Source organism: Eubalaena glacialis, chromosome 13 (assembly GCF_028564815.1).
Source record: "Eubalaena glacialis isolate mEubGla1 chromosome 13, mEubGla1.1.hap2.+ XY, whole genome shotgun sequence".
Lineage (NCBI taxonomy): Eukaryota > Metazoa > Chordata > Mammalia > Artiodactyla > Balaenidae > Eubalaena > Eubalaena glacialis.
The window spans coordinates 59,141,241-59,147,604 of record NC_083728.1 but is presented as its reverse complement, the minus strand read 5'-3'; the positions used below and the strand labels follow the sequence as shown (position 1 = coordinate 59,147,604).

Below are 6,364 nucleotides of genomic sequence, written 5' to 3'. Positions count from 1 at the left end.
ATGTCAGTGCTGCTGAGTTGCCTCTTCACCCGCCTTTCTCCACACTGCTGGGACTCTACCACTCACAGCAGGATGAGACTTCTCTGTGGTTTTGTCCTTGCCCTGTTTTGGAGACTTACAATCTCAACAGTACTAACACACTCAAAGAAATGCTTGTAATTAAGAACTTTAATGGAAGGTGTGACTAAGTCGGATGTTTTCTCTGAGGGCTATGCCAGCCGTGGTTCTGTGCCCTGGGAGTTTGGTCAAGGGGGACATCTGGAAGGGCTGGCGGTGACACGGCAGGTGACGGGGAGGAGGGGCCTCTACTGCAGGGCATTCGAGGATGACCAGGGTTGGGTTAAGTAGACAGGAGAAGGGAAGGCCTCCTGGGCAGGGAGAGAGCTAAGCACAGATGTGCAGGTCTGAACGAGCCTGGTTTGTTCATGGATGTGAGCCCTCCAGTCTGAACCGAGGGAAGGGAGTGCTACCTTCATCTGAGAGCATGACTCTCTGTCCTCTTCCCTCTCTCTCTAATTAAGACTATGAGGTAGATAACTAGTGGGAAGCAGCCGCATAGCACAGGGAGATCAGCTCGGTGCTTTGTGACCACCTAGAGGGGTGGGATAGGGAGGGTGGGAGGGAGGGAGATGCAAGAGGGAAGCGATATGGCAACATATGTATATGTGTAACTGATTCACTTTGTTGTAAAGCAGAAGCTAGCACACCATTGTAAAGCAATTATACTTCAATAAAGATGTTTAAAAAAAAAAAAAAAAAAAAGACTATGAGGTGATCATCCTAAGTGAAGTAAGTCAGACAGAGAAAGATATCACAGGTTATCACTTATATGTGGAATCTAAAAAAATGATACAAATGAACTTATTTACAAAACAGAAACAGACTCACAGACAGAGAAAACAAATTTACAGTTACCAAAGTGTAAAGGGAGTGGGGGAGGGATAAATTAGGACTTTGGGATTAACAGATACTAGTATATATAAAATAGATAAACAACAAGGACCTACTGTATAGCACAGGGAACTATATTCAATATCTTGTAATAACCAAAAATGGAAAAGAATCTGAAAAACGTTATATGGTATAACTGAGTCACTTTGCTGTACACCTGAAACTAACACAACATTGTAAATTAATTATACTTCAATTAAAAAAAAAAGACTAAGGATTTTTTAAAAAGTTAATTTATTTTTGGCTGCCTTGGGTCTTCATTGCTGTGCACGAGCTTTCTCTAGTTGTTAGTCTTCATTGCTGTGTACGGGCTTTCTCTAGTTGATAGTGAGCGGGGGCTGTTCTTCATTATGACGTGTGGGCTTCTCATTGCCATGGCTTCTCTTTGTTGCGGAGCACAGGCTCTAGGCACACCGGGCTCGGTAGTTGTGGCGCACTGGCTTAGTTGCTCCGCGGCATGTGGGATCTTCCCAGACCAGGGATCAAACCCGTGTCCCCTGCATTGGCAGGCGGATTCTTAACTACTGCGCCACCAGGGAATTCCCAAGACTAAGGATTTTTTAGCTTTCCTTCCCTGCCCTAGGCGTATGGATGGATGGATAGGGGCCGTCCCTTCCCGCCCAGTCTCAGGGGCATGTGTGCAGGATAGTTTTCCCCTTAGGTTTCTCCTGCCTCCCAGTTGGTATCCTTTCCTTGGCCTCACCCTAACTGTTTTCTTTAAAAAGTCCTGTTTTTGTTTTTTTACCAAGGAACTTGACTTGCTTTGTTTTCATTTTTGCAGATAACCGCAGTATTAAAGTTGAATGCATTTAAATGTCATTGTGTAGTTTATCTAACATTATTTTACCTCTTTCTGGCAACCACGACTGTTTCATGTTCAGTTATTGCACTTTTTCTAGTGGTGCCTAGGAAGATGGGGGCCTGTTTTTGGTCCTCATGGTGTGCAGAGCTTTCCTCTTCAGGCAGGTAAGTAACTCTGGGCTGGAGATGCCTTTCTCTTCTTTGAATCTGACAATGTAGGAAAAAATAAGCCCAGTGATGATACAAATTGTGAGGAAATGAGTCTACTATCGTATTAGGTTCCTGTTATCACATGCACGGAAATCAGCTGGAGTTAGTTTACAGCAAAGAGTAGAATTTCTTTGAAAGATTCAGAGATATACCATGAGATTGAAGGACAGGAGCAGACTGGGTCTCAGGAAGGGACTTGACCCAGGGGCTGGCTGGCCATCAAGAAGCGGGGCAGCATCTTGGTGTGCAAGGTGGCAGGTTGGCTGTCCCTGCCTCCAACCCATGCGTGAGGCAGAAAAGGGCCATCCTGATCTGTTCAAATATAGTTCCCTCCACTCAAGAGGCCAGCCAAGACTCAATGAGGATCTGTTACTCCTGATTCCAAATACGTTCTGGAGAACCGCCCTTAGTCCAAACAACAGAGACCAGTTGGGTTCACAGAACACAAACCCCGGATGTTGGAAGCCTGGCCTATGGAAGGGGCCAGCTTCATCAAAAGGGGCTTCCTCCGAATGTCTCTCCTGCCAAACCAGACAGATGGTCAACATCGCGTTGTTACCGGAATGCTTTTCATGTTTCACGATGAACTAGAGACATTGTGTAGAGACGGTAGAGGTGATGGAGATTGAGTGACGGAAGGAACTACATAAAAGACCTGAATCTGGCTTGTTTTCGGCCCTCAGCTCTTCATGGGCTGTCCAACTTTCCAGTAGAGGACTTGAAAGATGTGGGACTTAGCTAAGACATCATCAGATGCATTTGCTCCCAAACCTCATTACATTAAAAAAAAAAAAAAAAGAATGCTTGACTGAATGTTTTGAAGGTTTTTGTTGTAAGGGATGCAGGCTTTTAAAAAATTATTCTTGGAAGGTAATTGGTAAGCTGTTGGTAGAGAATTGCTAAGAAAAAGGTTTTTGGGGTGGATTTGTTTAAACTGGCCCCTAACTGATGAGAGAGTAGATGTTTTCATACTTCTTGAGAACGATTGTCCTTTAATAGAAATAACACTTAGTACTCGTCTTGGATACAGAAGACTCGATTGGGTCTCTGGGCAAGTTCTTTAGTATCTCTGAGCCTCAGTTTTGCTACTGTGAAATGGGATCAGTAGTCGGATCTGCTTCTTAGTATCGGAAGCGTACATGAATTAATGCATGGTGTGTGCTTGTCATCCTTTGTATATAAGGATTCAGTCAATGCAATCTTACAAAATTATTGATTAAGCCTGTGCTAATAGTTAAGGATTAATGAGAAAGGAACAAATTGTGCTTGAGTGTTTGTTTCTTAAAAAGCACACTCTGCGAATAACATTTTACAAATATTTGCTAACGTTGCCTATGTTTAGCTGTGTAATAAAACGTTATATTTTATTTTTAAAAGGAAGAAAAGTGGGCTTCCCTGGTGGCGCAGTGGTTGGGAATCTGCCTGCCAATGCAGGGGACAGGGGTTCAAGCCCTGGTCTGGGAAGATCCCACATGCCGCGGAGCAACTGGGCCCGTGAGCCACAACTACTGAGCCTGCACGTCTGGAGCCTGTGCTCCGCAACAAGAGAGGCCGCGATAGTGAGAGGCCCGCGCACCGCGATGAAGAGTGGCCCCCGCTTGCCGCAACTAGAGAAAGCCCTCGCACAGAAACGAAGACCCAACACAGCCATAAAATAAATAAATTAAAAAAAAAAAAAAAAAGGAAGAAAAGTAGGCTTTTGTGTGTCACAAGAAAGGCATCCCTGGCCTAAGCCTTTTGGTATCAGTCATGAGATTTTTTTTTTTAATTTTATTTTTTTTGTTGAAGTATAATTGATTTACAATGTTTCAAGTGTACAGCAAAGTGATTCAGTTATATACATGCATACCTATATATACATATACATGCATATATATTCTTTTTCAGATTCTTTTCCATTATAGGTTATTACAGGATATTGAATATAGTTCCCTGTGCTATACAGTAGGTCCTTGTTGTTTATCTATTTTATATATAGTAGTGTGCCTGTTAATCCCAAATTCCCAATTTATCCCTCCCCCAACCTTTCCCCTTTGGTAACCATAAGTTTGTTTTCTGTCTGTGAGTCTATTTTTTTTTTTTTTTGGATTGGGTTTTTTTTTGTTGTTGTTGTTTTATTTATTTTTGGCTGCGTTTTGGGTCTTCTCGCTGCACGTGGGCTCTCTCTAGTTGCGGTGTGCGGGCTTCTCATTGCAGTGGCCTCTCTTGTTGTGGAGCACGGGCTCTAGGCGCACGGGCTTCAGTAGTTGTGGCCTGTGGGCTCAGTAGTTGTGCCTCACAGGCTCTAGAGCGCAGGCTCAGTAGTTGGGGCACACGGGCTTAGTTGCTCCGCGCATGTGGGATCTTCCCAGACCAGAGCTGGAACCCGTGTCCCCTGCATTGGCAGGCGGATTCTTAACCACTGCGCCACCAGGGAAGCCCTGTGAGTCTATTTCTGTTTTGTAAATAAGTTCATTTGTATCATATTTTAGATTTCATATATAAGTGATATATGGTATTTGTCTTTTTCTATCTGACTTACTTAGTATGTTCATCTCTAGGTGCATCCATGTTGCTGCAAATGGCGTTATTTCATTCTTTTTTATGGCTGAGTAATATAGTCATAAGATCTTTTTGTTTTTAGTTGTAAAATATATATGACATAAAATTTACCATCTTAACCATTTTTAAGTGTATAGTTCAGTGTTAACAAGTACATTCATACTGTTGTGCAACCACCACCACTATCCATCCCCAGAACGATTTCATCCTTCCAAACTGAAACTCTGTCCCCATTAAATACTAACTCCCATTCCCCCTCTCCCAGCCCCTGGCAACCACCCTTCTTCTTTCTGTCTCTATGAATTTGACTCCTTAAGTACGTCATATAAGTGGAATCATACAATATATTTGCCTTTTTGTGAGTGGCTTATTTCACTGAGCATTATGTCCTCAAGGTTTATCCATGTTGTAGTGTGTGTCAGAATTGCCTTCCTTTTTAAGACTGACTAATATTCCATTGTATGTATATACCACATTTTGCTTATCCATTCATCTGTCAATGGACACTTGGTTGGCCTCCACCTCTTGGCTGTTGTGAATAATGCTGCTAGGAACATGGGTGTGCAATTATCTCTCCAAGTCCCTACTTTCAGTTTTTTGAGTATATATCCAGAATTGAAATTTCTGGGTAGTATGGTAATTCTATTTTTAAGTTTTTGAGGAACCACCATACTGTTTTTCATAGTGGCTGCCCCATTTTACATTCCCACCAGCAATGCACAAGAATTCCAATTTTTCCACATTCTCATCAACATTTGTTATTTTCTGTTTTTTTGGTAGTAGCCATCCTAATGGGTGTGAGGTAATATCTCATCCTGGTTTTGATTTGCATTTCCCTAATGATCAGTGATTTTAAGCATCTTTTCTTTTTTTTTTCTTTTTGATTTTTTTTATTACTCAAAGAAGCTTCATTTTTTTATTTAGCTTTCTGAGTCTGCGCTTGTGCTTTCAACACTTTCACAACAATTTTCTGCTCCTCAATGAGGAAAGCGCGCTTGATCCTGTCACAGACACATTTAGCACACATGGAACCACCATAGGCCTGGCTAACATGTTTTTTCGTTTTAGACAACCTCATAAGCACTTTAGGTCTCACAGCACGAACTCCTCGAAGTCGGCCTGGGCACACGCCACATGCAGATTTTGGTGCTTTCCCAACTTTCTTGGTATAAAGGTAAACAATTCTATTACCAGGGGCTCAGGACAGCCTGGTTTTGTTAGAGGCTGTATTGTAGAACAGCCTACGACGGTATGTCAAATGCTGAACCATCCTGAATGCCTCTAGATACTGTCCCCAGAAGAGGAAGAAGACGCATCTTTGTTGGCCATTTTTATGAGTCATGAGATCTTGATTAAGACATCACTGCCATCTGTTGTATGCCATATCCTGACTGTAGGAAAAGTACCTAAGGGGCCAAAATGCAATCTTTTAAATCTACAGAGACAGAAAGTAGATTAGTGGTTGCCTGTGCCTAGGAAGTGGGGAGGGGCAGAATGGGGAGTGACTGGTGATGGGTATGAGGTTTCTTTTTGGGGTGATGAAATATTCTAAAATTAGATAGTGGTGATGGTTTCACAACTCTGTGACCCTACTAAAAACCATGGAATTGTGCAATTTAAATGGGTGAATCTTGTGCATACTAGCATATCTCAATAAAGCTGTTTTTAAAATGTTGCCTTTTGAAAGTAGAACTAAAGCAGTAACAGTGAGGGGAGTGTGTGGGGGAGGGATGGAGTGGGTGTTTGGGGTTAGCAGATGCAAACTATTATATATAGGATGGGTAAACAACAAGCTCCTACTCTATAGCGCAGGGAACTATATTCAATATCCTGTGATAAACCATAATAGAAAAGAATATAA

General features: G+C 42.3%; 1 pseudogene; it reads right to left on the bottom strand.

Moving 5' to 3' along the window:
- Positions 1 to 5,404: 5,404 nt before the first annotated feature.
- On the bottom strand, positions 5,405 to 5,800 carry LOC133103541 (large ribosomal subunit protein eL34-like; annotated as a pseudogene).
- Positions 5,801 to 6,364: the final 564 nt, after the last annotated feature.